Raw genomic sequence first — 15,968 nt, 5'->3', positions numbered from 1 at the left:
CGGTTTGCTTGCTTGAACTTTTAATAGTCGTTAAGGAAGTAACGCACGAAACGAGTTGTTTCTCTAACACTTGAAATCTCTTTACCAACAACAAAAGAAAATCAAATCAAGTTTGCATTTTAATAAACTCAAAGTGAATACTTCGCATTCTTGTCGATATAAGGCGGCTACTTTTATTAACCAGCAAGAATGACAATGTACGAAGTTTGGCTTTGTTTTTTTATAACCAGGTCGTGACAGTCAAGTGTCTTAAATGGAAGGACTGATCACTCAATCAAACACAAATTTATTGTTCTCTTCATTTGATTACGTGATTCCTTAATTTACATGTTATTTTTCAGTTCACCGAAAACAATGTGTTGGTTCTAAACGGGCTTACGATGATTTTTGACAAGCCCCTGCTTTGCGGCCAACCTCTATTACGTGGCTACTTGCAAATTCCCAGCCTAGTCCCTAGGCGTTCTCCTCCTCTCTTGGGCGAGCGCGAGGTCCACGTAAGGGCCTGGGAACGGGTTGGCGTGGCCAGTGTCATTCGGTGACGTCACGAAATTTCGCGCCAAATCGATAAGCGAGAAGGGAACGCCTGGGTACTAGGCTGGCAAATTCCCAGTATTAACACAGGAAGCCCATGCATACCGCGAGCGCGCGCATTTTTAATTTGCCTTTTCTTAGATCTAGTTTGCGTTTTTATGAATACTGGATATTTTTATTTTTGTGTCATTGGAAATAATAGTTTATAAAAAATTTGAAGTTTCAGGAGAAGTGGCTGGGCTGCCTGTGGGTCATCAAGCAGACGGATGTTTTTTTTTTTCAAGTTGTTAATTAACAATTATTCCACTCTCACTTATTGGATATGAGATGGTAGTTAGTCAACCAGGCGGCGGCTTTAACGATCTCATATCCAACAAGCGCAAGTGGAATAATTATTTTATTAAAAACGCCCAAAGAATTGCAATATTTGAGCTCCCCAGCTGTTTTTGTGGACGCGTATCGGCTACCATATGCGGTGAATGGTATGTGAGCTCATAAACCATTGCCTGTTAACCAATCAAAATTTAGGAATTGCCATATACCATTGCTAGTTTTTAATAATACCAGGTAGACACCACTTTTCAGCGTGTCCGTGTGTATTCTCTCTATTCATAAGAAAATGTAAGGCAACAATAAACATTTGGCTGATACACATGCTGATTTATATAACACATTTATTTTTGCGTGCTTATAACAAGTTACAGTCTGAGTTATACCTTTTAAATCAGTGTTTACATTAATGAATAATTGAACATAGTGCATATATGTTTTAAACAAAGGTTAGGTTGATTTGTTCTTCTAGGCTTTGCGGCAGCATGTCCGACCATCAGCGAAAGCGTCAGCGCACCGCTTATATCCTGGCTTACAGGATGAACCGAGCTTTATTCCTGACTTGCCCTCGGCATATTTAGAGCTGCATTGACAACTTGTACGTCGTACGTCTGAAAAAAAAAATGTAACTCAGTTTAGTCATCAGTTTTAGTTTTACATCCTAACGTAATTGTATATCACAAGAGAGAGCATATCTACTTAATAATAATAGTTATATTAATCGTATCTAAATAAACAAAATTCTCGATTTTGATTGGTTCTGCGCGCGCCTATTTGTCGCGTAATCGGCGCGAGATCACGTGGGTGTCCAATTACAAGTATCCAATTTGAGCAACTTCAAATTGGATACCTGTAATTGGACACCTACGCCATTCGCGCGTCAATCACGCGCATATAAATGGGTTCTTTCTTGCTGTTTTCACACTGTTTGTTCAACCAGTTGAATTTACCATTGACTTTTTCACACCAAAAAAGATTCTCAAAGACCTTCTAACCTCGAATTTTGCTATTGCTACGATTAATTAGTAATTGGACCTCGTGTCGTACAATTCAGAGAGTAATCGTGCTCTAAATTTCAAATCGTCCTCGCACTGCGCGCTCTACAACGCATCGGAGTTTTCGTGTGTTCTCCAAGAAGACTGGCTCGACGAAAGGTTAACGTTAAAAACAATTTCTTTACTCCGTCCGACCCACACGAGAACAGTACGCGTTGTATCGTATTTCCCACATTTTATATCTGTAACGTTTAACCTTTAGAGTCATTCTTTGTAAGACCCTGAAGAAGGAAGGCCGTGCCTTCTGAAATATTGGAATTTCAATACAGTCCCAAACCGTTCAATCGGCCTTGCAATTTTTTCTTTATTTGAAATTACTCGCCCGATTACTCCCTGAATTGTACTCCACTCAGTCCAATCACTATTACTAATCAAAATAATAATAATAATAATAATAATTATAAAAACAATATATAATTATGATAAGAGCCTTCCCATAATTCTTTGCGACATTCTTTGCGATAATTTAAAGCCAAGAAGTATACTACGTCACATAGTAGTAACCCTAAGCATAAAATACCTCTCGTATAAAACTTAAGATGGTGACGTCATCAGTCACGTGACTATGCTCAAAAGTGCGTTTTTGCCCGTTATGAGAAAAATACTTGGTCAATTCAAAAGCAGTCAATTTCATTAAAAGTATACTGGCTTGGGGTTTTTTAAAAAAGTGGGAGTCTGGGTACTAGTTCGTATCTTAGCTCGCTTTTAACGTAGGGAAACAAAAATTTGTATGTTTGATAGATACTTTTATAAAGATACGATTTGTAATAATATTTTTACTATGACGTCATCGGTCACGTGATTAGAATGTGTGGAATGTTTTATATCGCCTGAAAACTTTATTCAAGTCCTTAAATAAGGATCTTTTTCAGCCAAAATGTAGAGTTTTGAACATCATTTTTTAAAATAGCCATTATTATTTTTTCTGAAATTAATATGGAAGTGAAAATAACAGTTAAAAACTTTGAGTGCTTCGTGTTTAACGACTTTTCAAGTTGAAAATAAAAGAAAAATTTGCCAAAGGGTTGAGTTTACGGTCTTTGTCATGGCGTTATTTTTTTTTTCTTTATTTTTATATCTTCTTGGTCATAATAGATGTTGAATTTCCTAATCGAGAGGGCCTGGGAACGAGACTCGTAGATCGACTGGTACTTAGGCCCCGTTTACACGGGTCCGGACTAGGCCTTTCTCGATTATGCTAGTAAAACTGACATTTAATGCTACTAGAAATTCTCGCATAAAGCCAAAAAAATGCTAAAATAATGCCTGATTTCTTTAAAAAATGCCACTTGAATTCCAAAGAATGCTTTGTTTTATTTCAAACAAAACGTACAAACTCTTACATTATATGCTCATATCAGTCAACAACAGGTGATTGTTTGTTTATAAAAAAAAAAAATTAAAAAAAATACTTTTAAAAAAATTAAAAACACACACACAAGTAACACAACACAAGTAAACAAGTAACACAACGCACAAACAGTCGAAACAGACAGAAAACAATCAAGTTAAGTAATCAAAATTGTGAAACTTTAGGATTATTTATCCTTCTGAGTTCTGAAATCTGGATCACAGTAATGAAAAAAGACAGAAAATGCTAGCAATTCTTTTTCAAGAAAAAACGAAAAAAAATGCTCGTTTTCCCAAAAAATGCCGAAAAAAAATGCTAGCATAATCGAGAAAGGCCTAGTCCGGACAAATTTTTGCACGGACAAAAACTTGCACGGTTCCACCTTGCGTTTACACGGGCCCGGCGGAACTGGACGAATTTTTGAACGGCTAAGTGTGCAAGTTTTGGACCTGAAAAAAGCAGGTCAAATTTTTGACCGGCACGGTTCCATATTTCGTACGGACTCGTGTAAACACCCGAACCGTGCAACTTTTTGCACAGATAGCGCGGTTAAGGCCTGGAATCTAGTTATATTTTGCCTGGTTGCTTAGCAAAAATGAAACATTTTGTTGCATTATGCCCCTATTTTGTTACATTTTGTTTTAAAAATTTAAAAATTTGACGTTTAACTTGATCCGTTTTAGTTTGTTTTGGATTCGGTCTTTGTTGAAGCTTCCTGACGCATCGGTACGTCGGGGGAATTTCTCTTTGTCGTTATGAGGGTACTTTTCCAAAAACATTTTGGTTACGTCTTCGTACTTGCTCCTGGCCGTTTCCCAATCAACTCCTTCCCCTGCTTTTCTTGTTGCTTAATGTAGTCTATAACTACATTAAGCAACAAATTAATTTCTTCATCAGACCACGTAAAGTTCTTCTCTGCCGCTTCTGCCGCCATGTTTGATTTGCCGCGTGCTGCATTAGCTGCAACATGATTGGCTTAAAACATTAGCGATAACCAATAATAATAATAATAATAATAATTACGAATTTGTTGTGCGCAAATTCCATACGTAAATGTTCAAATGCGCATTACAAAAAAAAATGAACGTTACACGCTAAAAGTTAAAATTACAGCTTAAAAACTAAAATCACAACAGAGACGTAAAAAAGCCATTCAAATGCCGCGACTGGTCTAAAATTTGCACGGTTCCGTGTAAACACCACTGCAATCTGTAACAAAATTTGCACGGATCCATGTAAACAGGCGGTCCAGGCGGTCCGGAATGAAGTTCGTTCTGCATTTACATGACAGAGTCGATCGGTTCAACCAAAGGCATTTTCACGTGCGTGGTTTTCGCGCGAGGTCAAAACAAGATGGCGCATGTTTCGCGCAAACATGTTTTTGTGCCCATTAATGGCCGTATCTGCAATTTTAACGAGGAATTTGACCATAGGGCTGCTTCTTTGCGCTAAACAGAGAATGCTATTATGTGGAGTCCGTATGCGGTTTCGCAAGTTGCGGCTTCATCTCGGAACGAAATTCGTTCTGTGTTTACATGATACCAGAATGAAATGTTATTCCAAAACGAAACTTTCATTCCGGAATGAAAACCGGAATGAACTCATTCCGGAATGACTTGACTTTCGTCTCGGTATCATGTAAACAGATACAGAGAAATGTATGGGGATGGAATGAACTCGTTCCGGAATGAAAGTCATTCCGGAATCATCGTACGTCCCGGCGCGGCTTTTAGGCGCGGTTACACAGCTATCAGCCTGTTCGCAGTTCAGATAGTGGTTTGGAGAAGTTTTCTCTGTTTTAAAACTGAACTGACGGGCGATAAAAGCTTATCGGAAAGTCTTTTTAGACATCTCTGTGGGCCTGCGTTTATTGTTAATTTCTGTTTGATCAGTCAAGAAGCGGAGCCTCTGCAGATCCGGAAAGATTGGACGACCTGCCGGAAAGATTGGACGACCTGGTAACTGTTTATACAGCTGTCGGTGCATGTGACCGTGTAATTGTTCTGAATTGTTACAGTGGGCATAATTATACCACTCGTTTTCCCCAGTATTTGTTTCTCTCCTTTTGGAAGCGAATTCTTTAATGCTAATACAGCTTTGTCAACCTTTTTGATGAAAAAAAAACAGTCGGTGTTTGCTTAATATGTTACACAATTTCTGTTGCTTATAAAAACAACCGATGTACATGTAAACAAGTACGAATTTGAACTTCAAAATGCATTGTGGAGAGCAAATATCTAACACTTCTTCAGCTTCTTGCCTGTTGTATCATTAGAAAATGTCCAGCGGATGTATATAGGTTATTTTCCCTTTCATTTATTCCTACTGATGTGAATTAAGACTCGGTTTTAATACTGCCAACAACTGGTCAAGGTTTTTAAAACATAGAGTGATGGAGCTGTTGCATCTATCTCAAAATCAGGAACCTTTTTAAGGTTTTATCGTTTACAGATGATCAGTTAGAATCAGCTTTATTAAAACACGCTAACCAGAGTGCTTTTCCAGGTCAGCCAAGTGCAAAACTCTGGACAATTCTGCATTTGGGCAATTCCACATGAGTAATGAAAAAATGAAAATTTTTAAACCCATTGACTACAGAATAAAATATATGCCATTCAACAGTATAAACATCCTTCTGTTCAAAACTTATATGCTTGGTTAAACTGTTGCCATGGTGACTCTGCAGGGGGTCTTGCATTATGACATTGAAGGAGGTAGATGAGACTGGTGACAGAAGCTGAAACTTCATGTTTAATGTATTAAGCAACCAGAAAAAATCCAGCACATCAGAGCTGATATTCTAGCAGCCTTTAGTCCCAGTTTTCACTGGACCATGAAAATTCCAGCTTTGCACTACTGTTACCAGATTTTTAACCTGTTGAAAATTGTAATGTCATCATGTAATGTCCGTAACAAAAAAGGTAATTTTTTTTATATATCAGGCACAGTTTTAATCTGTGGGTTATATTACTTCTGCTGCTCTTTGAGTTTGTTAACAGCATAATTTCAGTCTTTCTTATTTTACTTCAACTACCTTCTTTAGGTTGAAAGGTGTGTAATGTCCGTAACGTAATGTCCGTAACATTTTTAATAAGAAAGAAAAAATAATTAAATAAAGCATCACATTAACCCTGAACCAGAAAAATGCAACATTTTGATAGAAAAAACTTTAATTCTTTGATGTTTTACTTGTTTCATAACTCCGAAGTGAATAAACTGAAAAATTGGTACTTTAAGGCCAGTTAGTACTCCATGTAAGACCCCATGGAATGGCACAAAATGCTTTTAAGGAATTTATTCACTAGCACTTGACAGAATCCACAAATATTTGCTGTTATTATTCAACAGATGCGCGCGCTGCCCATATATGGTCAAAAATTAACGATATCTGTCATCCGTACATAACAGATATCCTGCGATATTCGTAGGTTGCGAAGATTCGTCCGAAATCTTGCAAAGCGCTGCATAATTACGGTTTTTCTATGTGCAAAATGTGTTTCGTTGACAATTTGTTGAATAATAAAACAATTACCTTGCTCAATCTTGCGGAATATCGTCTGATTTTAGCCAACTCGGCCTACGGCCTCGTCGGCTAAGTATCAGACGATATTCCGCGCGATTTCGCAGGATAATTGTTAATTATTTTAGTTGATTGGAGCACAAATAAACCAAAAGGACTGTACAAAAAAGTTTTAAATATGAAATTTTGAGTGTCATGTCCGTAACACTGCATGTAATGTCCGTAACATCACACTTTCGCATATCAATAAAAGTACAAAAACCTAGTGGAAATTCATGACATGTTTGAAAAACTTTGACTTCCTACCCATCATAAAAAAACTGTACTTGTTGACAAAAACTCCTCACAAATCATAGGAATTTAGCTTTAAAAGTCAGAATTAAAATTGAAGGTTGTTTTAGTTGTAATGTCCGTAACAGAACTTTCAATTAAAATAATTAGCGTCTCTAAAAATAGTAACTCCTATTTTAAACCTTCCAAGGAAGAGAAGGGACTCTAAGGTACAATGTGTTAAACAGTAAACAGCAAAATCATGTATGCCCTGTGCAGAGCAGAAGTCCAAACTTAAAAAATGTTGTCTGATTGTAATGTCCGTAACGGTGGAAATGCCCATTTCGATATTGCAAATAAAATGTATTGACGACTTTCAGTAAATTGTTTGTTGGTCAGGAAACTTTTACTAGTAGCCAGAACTGTACACTCTTTTAATTCGGTTGACGCAATTGTGTTGATTTTGCTGAACAGCGATGATGATAATTTTTTTAAGAAAAGTCCTTATTATTACGAGCCACAGTGTGCATTACATACATGTACTATCAAAATTTTTGTTTGTGAATTGTCCGTTAGACCAACAGACAATACAGTCGGCAGTTGCTAATTTTGACTAAATTTTATAATACCCTTCAACTTATACATACATGTATTTTCTTTCCAAATTTTGTATCATTTCTTTTGCTTGATTTACTTCAAAACATGCAATTGTGAAAAAACATGAAATAATAAAAATTTATGGCAATCAAGTTTTTCCCTGAAGCTGTGCAAAAACAATAAAATAATTCTCACAAAAATGGTCAACACTTAAAACTACAGTGTAAGGGGCATAATCCTGACTTGCTTTAATCCTAAATTCCCACTGACAAAGAATAATGACAACTTTAAATAAATGTTTTGTTGTTTCGTGGCATTTAGGTACATAGTTTCTGTTTACACTTAATTTTAACAGTTCAAATTGCTACACTATGATACATTTTAAAGTATCATTTATAATTTTCCATTTTAATCATTCGTATTTTTCACCCTATTGGAAAACCGGCAGCTTGAGCTGAGCTTTTGTTTCCTTCGCTTTTTTTCTTGTGACTCCTTGGTATTCCGAAAACCTTTCAGAAATAGCTTTTGCCATAGAGGTCATAAATTATTAAAAGGCTTCTCTTTATCTAAGGACCTGATTACATCAGCTTGGCTGGCCTGTTCCCAGAGTGCTTGGAAGAGAAATTCAATGCTGGCCTGGTAAGCCTGGCTTGCCCAGGGAACATGATCCTGGCAAAATTAATTGTGATAACTGTGATCTTGGCAAACCGGGCTGGCGAGGTTGTCATGAAATCGCAAAATTGATTTTTGTCACCTTTAACAGATATGCCGAGTTCTCAGCAAAACCGAGCAGGCCGGGCTGACCAGGCCAGCCCGGCTCATGTAACCAGGCCCTAATTTTTTTCCTTGTCAGTTTTTTTAGTTGGTGATGCAGCCAAGTACTGGTACTTTCACACACCACATAATGAATGAATTAAAACGTTGCACAAGATTGCCATACCTTGTGGAAGGATTTTTTGATTTTTATAATGATTTTGGTTTTGTTTCTAATACAAGTCATCTTCTATGATCTCTGCTTTCCAGAATATTATGAAGGCACCCCACAAGCTAGAAAATAATTTGTTTTTGATCTAAATTAAGTTTTATGGCAATCGTTTGAAGATGCCCAGTGTATATAATTATTATGCAGTTCTGGGCACTACCTGTAAGACCATGTTACAAATAGGTGCCATATGCTCATGTATAAATTTGTTTGTGCTTTACTAATGCACTTACAGGTACTATTGCAGAATATTTAAAAGTATTGTCTTTCCTCCTCAGGGGGGATGGATTAATTTATTCTTGGCACCAAAAGGGGACAGTTATTTGAGATGAGTGATTAATCAAGGGGACAATAATTGTCCCCTTTTAAAATACATTGTAATTATTATTTAAAAAAAGTATAACTGGAAAATGTTTTTCTATCCCATTTAATCATAACAAAATCACATGTCACCAGTGCACTGCACTCATGCTGGGGTCTGACTAGTGTTTTTCGATATCTGCTCTGCATCAGAGCTAAAGCTATTCCTAAGCCAGTTGGTGATATAAAGTGGAGGTAGAAAGAGAGGGGGTGAATTTTTAAGGGAGGTACATGTAATAGGGGTGAGGGATGATTATTTCAGAAAGGCAGTTACAGGGTTAGAAACTCGTTGGATGGGTCAATGGTATTTATGACCAGAGGTATTACTTTGTACAAATACATCCATCATGTAACAAGCACCAAGCGGAAGCCACTTTCGTCTGTTTACGAAAACGAACCAGCTTTGTTGTCTTTGTTGGAGATTTCAAAATTTCAAGATTTTAAAATTCAGGTTGTAAGCCCCCCAGGTCAAAGGCCCATCCGCCTGGAAACAGAACATACATCCGGCTTTAAGTATTCCCCCCCCCCCCCCAGCAGCTAATTATAAGCCCCACTCTGCTGGATAACATGTCTAAATGTTGCTTCAAAACTTATTTCGTTCAACACTTCCATGGGTCTTTTAACATTGTTATTTACTCCAGTTATAAGCCTACCCCCTCCCCCCGGATAAAAGTCCCACCGTTTATAAGCCCATCCAAAACACCTTATGAAGTTGTATAAGCCCAGGCCTTATAACCACAATTTTACGGTACTCGGGGAGAGTGATAAATCAAGGGATGACTATTGCTTAAGGAAATATGGTAGCTGTAAAATACTGAAGTGTAGGTTACTGTAAAGGATGTGTATATCTTCTTATTATATGGCTACAATAGTACGCGCGCTCTGATTGGCTGCTGAGCGGGCATTATTTTCTTGTAATGACCGGGCATTATGAAAATTTTTCTCGGCTCGACGGTTTTTTGAGTTGTGAGTAAAAGCTACTAGCGAGAGGGCAAAAACAGCAAAAAATGCAGACAAAATATAACTATCTTTTCAATAACTGAAAGAAAAATATAAGCATACCGATACTTCTTTAGTATGAGCGACGAAGAGAGCCACAGAGAGCGAGTTTTACCTCCAGTGTTTTTTCCCTTGATTATACTCTTTTTTTGAATAGTGCTTAAAGGCCATATAATAAATAACTTATTAACCTCGTCCGTTCGGTCATTACAGAGGAATCTCAGACCTCGACCTTGATGTATTGACCTCGCTGTCGCTCGGTCAATACATCAAGGCCTCGGTCTGAGATTCCCCTGTAATGCCCTCACTCTCGGTTAATAAGTAGTATTTAATTTTAATTAACTTCAATTTTATTTGTAAATATTAGAATTTAGTAGTTTTATTTTTATTGTAAATAGCTACTGAAACGTCCTGAGCTGTGGGGAGTTGACTATTAAAGTTCTTATCTTGTACAATAGTTTTCACAAGTGAAGGCTAATTAATTACTAGGAAAAGAGTTGTTTGGTTTGAGGTACATGTACATGTGTACGGCAGAGGGTCAGTCTTCTTGAGTGCTAAGCCAACCAAGTGAGGCATTTGTCATAACAGACAAAAAATCTAACAAAGCAATAATGTCAGAAGTAATCAATGGCCATTCCAGAAGATTTGTTGTTCTGCATGGTTATACAGGTCATTTTAAAGCTGGGTCAGGTCAAAAAAATTCACTTTTCACTTCAATTAATTTGCTTTTCTGTTCTCTTTACAGAGAAATGCTGTCACTGCAAAGTTTTTGGCAATACAAAACCAGCAATACCTATCAGCTACAAATGTAGTTAAAAGTACTTATTATGCCCTTTGAAAGTGGCCGGAAGTCTTCACATGGTAGCAGCTGTGGAGGCTGCCACTAAATCATTTTGCAGTTCTTTTAAACCTCTTAATGCTGTAAAACAATCAACATTTAACAAGTGGACATTTTATGTTATTAAAGCTGATTTCCAGTCCGTACTGCGCAGACTCGGGGTTTGTTTTCGTTTTTGTTTTGAATTCGTTGAAACGTTACACTTCGGTGACAGCATACATGAAGTTTTTTAGTCCGCCATTACAGTTTTTTTACTTTAAGAATTTCCGATGAGCTGAAACGTCGGTTTGAAATAGCGTCAAGGTTCCTCTACTCGTTATTTTTTGTTCTGCAAGGATTTCTGGCGTTAATAATGAAGAAAAAGGTAAGTTTGTGGCGGAATTTTTAGTTTTGCTTGTAAACATTCCTTCGTGTTGGGCTCCGATAAACATTGCAGCCGAGATTGCGCAGTACGGACTGGAATTCATCTTTAAATAACAAATGTTGCTTTCATCAGTTTCTTTTTTGATATTATCTGGGGGTTAGGTTCTTAATGGTTAGTGCTCCTTATTGGGAAACTTTTCCTGCACTTGCTAAGATGGATTGTCATTGAATGCCCTTTATAATGTTTGCAATCTATCCCCAGGGGGGGTTCTCCGACTTAAAAATGACGGGGATGATCGAATGAAGGCAAAACTCAGGACCCAAAAAAATCCCGAGGGGGGAGAGAAAGTCGGCACTTTTCTTTGAATACATAGCAGTGCCTGGAAATGGTGCGAGTCTATGTCAATCAAGCCATTGCTAAGGAAGACGTCAAACCAAAGTTTTGTTTTCTCAGAAAGATTTAAATATCAATGACTACGTGCGTGTGAAATGCGAATAGTCGCGGTGTTTGCGTTTGATGTTTTACGCCGCTGAGATGTTTTTTGGCATTTTCAGGCAGATTTCTCAACTAATGTCTCACGTCACTGAGAATGTTTTGGCGGCGTGGAATAACAAGCAAAAAATTTGTCACGGTTAAAATGTCACTCACTCACTCACTGCCCATTGTGCCCACTGGCACGTAGGGCACGTAGGTTAAAATGTAACAACCAGAAAATTGGTAAACCATTTCAGAATCATTGGAGTTCTTTTATTTAGTATTAATAATTCGCAACTTTACTTTTGCCAGACTGGTCACCGTTATCACTGTTTGTTGTTTTGATGTCCGGCAAACTTCAAAGAAGCAAAAAAAAATGCAAATAGCTATTTGTTTTGTGCACGGTCAAGCCAAATCATGCGAACTAAACAATGAACTTTGCCGTCAAGCTATTCACTACGCCCTTAGCAACCATTGGATAGCTACTGCGCAGTCTCGGTTGCCCGGCACCGCTAGGATTACTTTTTGAGTCGTGTAACAAAGGAAGTTTCTTCCCCCCACCTGAGCATTTGTATATAAAGGTACACAAGCTGATTCACACACCAAACATTCTCACTTGCCCCTATTTTCCATGGGAAAGATATATCATTATATATTGTTTTTACCGGTTTCACTTGTAATAATAATAATAATAATAATAATAATAATAATAATAATAATAATAATAATTAACTTATATTGCGCAATAGCCCAATTTCGATATTTTAAATTTCAGCCTAAAACAATAGACAACACTACGAGGCTCCGGGGAATAAACCCCACAAACTCTATAGTTTAGTCCCCGGAGCCTCGTACTGAGCTTTATTGTTTTAGGCTGAATTTTAATATATCGAAATTGGGCTATTATCAATTAAGAAATTTCAGTTGCGCTTTACAATATCATTGAAAAAAGTTAAAATTAAAATTCACAAGCTAAAAGTTAAAATTTAAAATTCACGAGCTAAAAAATGTAGGATAAAAACGTATATAACTATAAAAAGAAAAGTACAATTAAAAAGCTTTCGAAAAAAGGTCTTGAAGGCTTTCTTAAAACTTTCTGCATTAGGGGGAGAGGGAGAGGGAGATCTATATGATTGTTTTGTTGACAGAGGGAGAAGGGGGAGGGGTAGAATAGGGAGGGAGCAAACACTGATAAAGTAATAGATGTCCAGGATTGAACGCAAGTATTGTTTAATGAGTACTTCATGTTTGACTGTGTTATTTGACATTTCCATATTACTTCTTATTATTCAACAGATGCGCGCGCTGCCCATATATGGTCAAAATGTTAACGATATTTGTCATCCGTACATAACAGATATCCTGCGATATACGTAGGTTGCGAAGATTCGCCCGAAATCTTGTAAAGCGCTGCATAATTACAGTTTTTCTATGTGCAAAATGTGTTTCGTTGATAATTTGTTGAATAATAAAACAATTATCCTGCTCAATCTTGCAGAATATCGTCTGATTTTAGCCAACTCGGCCTACGGCCTCGTCGGCTAAGTATCAGGCGATATTCCGCGCGATTTCGCAGGATAATTGTTAAATATTTGACAGATGTTGGTGTGTTTTGGTGAACTTTTATCAATGAGGACACTTTGTGATGCCTGTCATGAGGAACGTGCATCTCATTAGCGTTCAATCCTGGACATCTCTGCAAGTCTTACATTCATTAGGAGTCAATACTCTGCTGGGCTCTCTTCTTTTGAGCCATTCCACGAAGCTCTCACTGTGACGCCAGTTTCCACTAGCAAAGCCGATAATGGCCAATCCAATCAATACGATAGCAAGGCGATTCATGGTGTTTTCAGTCTAATAAGATAACCGGCACGCATACATGCATGCACAGGCGATAACGCTTTACAATGATCCCAGAAATTGCATTTTTCTTATTCATTTTAATTTTTATTTGCCTTGACTACAAAACGAACCTCCAATACATTACAAACCTACAGTATGATAAGATAAATACATTAAATCATTATGAACTTCGTCATCTAGCAACAGAAAGGCCCAGATTTGATTTCCACCCCTAGTCGATACTGAAGATTGTGTGAAATTTCCGTATTGAAATGGTCTGAAATGTAATGAAGTCAACACCGCTTACTAGAATCACTTACATGCATTTATGCAACTTATCAAACAAAACATTTTAGATCAGCTAAATCAGCAATAGGGTAGAAGTTCTTTCTGAGTGAACTCTGGCTTCTCGTAAAAATAGGAATACGGATACCGTCACTGTGTTATTTTTAATGGCTTGAGATAAATACCCGAATAAATATTATCAAAAGCAGTAAAAGGAAGATGGCGAGTCGCGAAGGGAAAAGTTAAATATTATCGACAACAATGCACGTCAAAGCAAACAATGATTTCAGATAGCTCACCTTTGCAATCTATAAATCAAGATACTGCTGCCATCGGTCTCCCTTTTGGAAAGGTTTCAAAAGTTATGACACTAACCGGCCTTCACTCGTCAAATTCAACATCAGTCAACTTAGTCTGCCATCACGTATGCCGACTTCGAATACACGTACAACGGTAAAAAAGTTCTTTAAGCGAGCTCACAATTATCCAGTACATCATTCTCCCCTGACCCCAAAACTCCGTTTAACTGTACGTTAGAAATCAAACGCGTTTTGCCGATGGATGCTCTTAAAGTTGATTCATACTCATTGACAATCAAAGATGGCGTACCGAAACTGAGTAAACAACAAAGTGCCTAGTTCCCAGTGTTACTCGGTTGGAGTAATCCGGCCTCACACGGCCGTCCACCGGGCCATAGCATATAGGCGTTACCGCCTAAAAAAAAGATCTGATGAATAGTCTGGTTTTAGACATCGAAATCGATATGTTTAATCAATGCCTGAACTCAACCGAGAAAAAAATCAAGGCAAGGTAAAGTCTGCATACGAGCCTAGTAGCCCATCAGGCCGGAGCTTATCCCGGTTTCCGTAGGAGTACTCCCCCTGGATGTAGCCTCCCACGCAGTCGTTCTTAGGGGCGATCGAGTTTCACTCCTCCGACACGTTAGGCTACCCTGGATGGGATGCTAGTCCATCGCAGGGTTATCCCCAGCAGTAAATTCGCCGGTACCCATTTATACCCCTGGGTTGAGAGAGGCACTATGAGTGTAAAGTGCTTGCCCAAGAACACAACACAGCGACCCTAAGCGACCCGGTTAGCGCCTCCCACGAAAACGATCAAGACTTTAATTATATTATGATATTGTCTCATTTTGATGAACTATAAACATGCACCTTTCTTGCTAACAAGCATATTATAAGTTGCATTAAAACGCATTAAAATACCACCCAAACTTTGGTCATATTTTCTTAAAACGCCTTAAGTCGCATTAAAACGCATTACATCGCGAAGCGCCGGACCCAACCTCGTTCCCAGAGACTCAGTCTCCCCGTCCTCCTCCTTTCGCTCTGTGGGGGGAGAGAGCCTGGGAACGAGGTTGCGCCGAACCTTGGCCACCCAAATAATTTTTATTACTAATTAGCCAAGCACAAACACAAGCATCAAAATGCAATGCGCTTGTGCTTTTGCTTGAGTCGAAGCCGTTTTCACGGAGAAATAAGATCTGTTATCTTTGCGCTTGTGCTTGCGTCACTAGTGACAACCAGGCTTTACAGCGAGCTGCAACAGTTTTATTGATTGAACTACTTACTGAAATGCAAAAGCCTTGTAAACGATCATATCATTTATTCAATTTGCTAAATTATTAAAGCAAGAATAACTTCAAGGAACTTACCTTTGGAGATGTGATTGGAGATGTTAACGATACAAGCTCAAGAAAACAAACTAGTTTGCTTTGCTTGGCTGCCCTAATTAACAGATAATCCGAGGCATTCTTGCTGATATTGGAAGCAGCTCTGTTCAATAGATTTTGTTCTTCAGAAACCCTTTTAGCTTACGCTCTGTTTGTCTTGGACAAAAAGTATTCTTTAAGAAAGTCGCATTTCAATCAAGTCCTGCAAAAGAATCAGTCAAAAGAAGATTGTTTTGGGTTTTTGTCATACTACCCGCTATTTCCTCAAAATCTAAAGAGCGTTGTTTGATAGAAGACGATTCATAAAAAGCAAAAGAAAACCGATCTTACTCGGAAATGGTAATGAAAACGTGGCGATTGAATATTCCCGCGCCGGTCGGAGCTATTGTTCTTGCTCTATTGTTTCGAGGTTGTTTGCTGACTTGGTCGTTCTTTGTTTTACCTCATTTACAATCCCCATGTGGGCCAGTTGAAAATCGT

At 38.0% G+C, this 15,968-nt stretch overlaps 1 long non-coding RNA gene across 1 annotated transcript; it reads right to left on the bottom strand.

The window, feature by feature from the left end:
* Positions 1–1,194: 1,194 nt before the first annotated feature.
* LOC144666915 (uncharacterized) lies at positions 1,195–15,963 on the bottom strand. Its single transcript, XR_013573247.1, has 4 exons — positions 15,819–15,963; positions 15,471–15,690; positions 13,381–13,525; positions 1,195–1,472 (listed from the first exon to the last, which is right to left on the bottom strand). It is a non-coding gene; the product is annotated as an uncharacterized LOC144666915 (long non-coding RNA).
* Between the last annotated feature and the right edge of the window lie 5 nt (positions 15,964–15,968).

The sequence above is a fragment of the Oculina patagonica genome, chromosome 9 (assembly GCF_052425735.1).
Source record: "Oculina patagonica isolate OP01 chromosome 9, crgOcupat, whole genome shotgun sequence".
Classification (NCBI taxonomy): Eukaryota; Metazoa; Cnidaria; class Anthozoa; order Scleractinia; family Oculinidae; genus Oculina; species Oculina patagonica.
This window is presented reverse-complemented; position numbering and strand designations above follow the sequence as displayed.